A 1,379-nucleotide genomic window follows, 5' to 3' on the forward strand; every position below is an offset into this window, starting at 1 on the left:
CCTGTGCCCTGTGAGGTGCCCGCCGGCTGCTCCTTCTAACCCGGTAGAAGGCGATAACACAGTGTCTTGGTGGCCCTTTAAAGAGAGAAGAGAAGAAAAAACCCCACTTCCTCACTTAATCCCCCATATGGGCGGTGGAAATACACAGAAAGCGCGTTTCGTTAAAAGCCTGATTTATGGCGCCCGGCGAAGAGACCCCGGGAAGGGGGGCTGTGGACACGCAGCTCACACGCCCGCGCCGGAGGGTCCGTGTGGGAAGGCGCATGTTAGTGTGTGTTAGCGTGTCAGCGTTGTTGTTTATAAATAACGTAGTTGCCACCATCAAGGGCATCTTCTCAATGAGATAAACAGGAAGCCCTGGAGTTGACCGAGGGCGTCTGACAGGAAGAGGTGCTTTGGGGCCAAGAAGGAAAAAAGTGATCACCCCACGGTGCCAGATCCGTCTCCGGGTTCGGGGATTTCTCCAGAGAAGGAGGCCTGGCGACGACATGTGAACGGCCTGGAGAAGACATGCTCTGCCCCCCCTCAGCTCCCAATTCTCCTCCAACAGGGCTCAGCTTTAAAAAAATTGTTAAGCCTCATCGGAGGGTATTTCTCCATTGATTTTTAGAGAGTAGAGGGGAGAGGGGGGGAGAGACATCGATGTGAGGACACACGGATTGGTTGCCCCCTGCACGCCCCCCGACCTGGGTCAGGGATCGAGCCTGCAGCCAGGTGTGCCCCTGGCGGGAATGGACCCTGGGCTCTTCCGTCCACAGTCCGGCGCTCTGTCCACTGCGCCAGGCGGGCCGGGCCCTCCTGCAACGGCACTAAAGCTCCAGGAAGGCCAGCCTCCTGTGGGAGGGGCCGGTTCCGCCTGGGGCACTTGGTCAGCCGTTCGCTCTCCTGCCCCCTCTTTGCTCCTTGCTTTGGACGGGGCTGGTGGGCACAGCGGGAGGCAGCTGACCTGGGCAGGGGTGCCGGGGGCAGGACGAGGTGGGCGGGGAGCCGCTCTGCCCGGTCACGTTGAACCCCATGGTCCCACTGTCTTGGCCAAAGTCTTGGTCGTGGCTGGCGGTGGGGGGGAGGCGGGGGGCGGACACGATTGGACCAGGCAGCCCCTGATTGGACCGCAGTGTGTGTGGTCCCAGAGGGGGCCTTTAGGGGGCCGTGCACGGACCCTCATGGAGCCCAGCTCGGGGTGAGGGTCAGGGAGACGCCTCCGCGAAGCCGTGCGCTCCCAGGAAGGCGAGGGGCCTTCCCAGGTGATTGTGGGTAAAGGTGTGTTTCTCTTTCTCTTGACTCTTCGTCCCACATCTTCAAGGCTCTGGTTTCTGAAACCGAAGTTGACAAGAGGCCCTCGATTTTCCCGGATGGAAGGCCTGGGCGTTCCCAGGACT

The 1,379-nt window shown here is 60.8% G+C and overlaps 1 protein-coding gene across 1 annotated transcript in view; it reads left to right on the forward strand.

Moving 5' to 3' along the window:
* The window catches only part of FGFR2 (fibroblast growth factor receptor 2), an 89,473-nt gene that overhangs the window by 73,570 nt on the left and 14,524 nt on the right, over positions 1 to 1,379 (forward strand). The window lies entirely within an intron of this gene.

Source organism: Myotis brandtii, unplaced genomic scaffold (genome assembly GCF_000412655.1).
Source record: "Myotis brandtii unplaced genomic scaffold, ASM41265v1 scaffold628, whole genome shotgun sequence".
NCBI classification, from domain to species: Eukaryota; Metazoa; Chordata; class Mammalia; order Chiroptera; family Vespertilionidae; genus Myotis; species Myotis brandtii.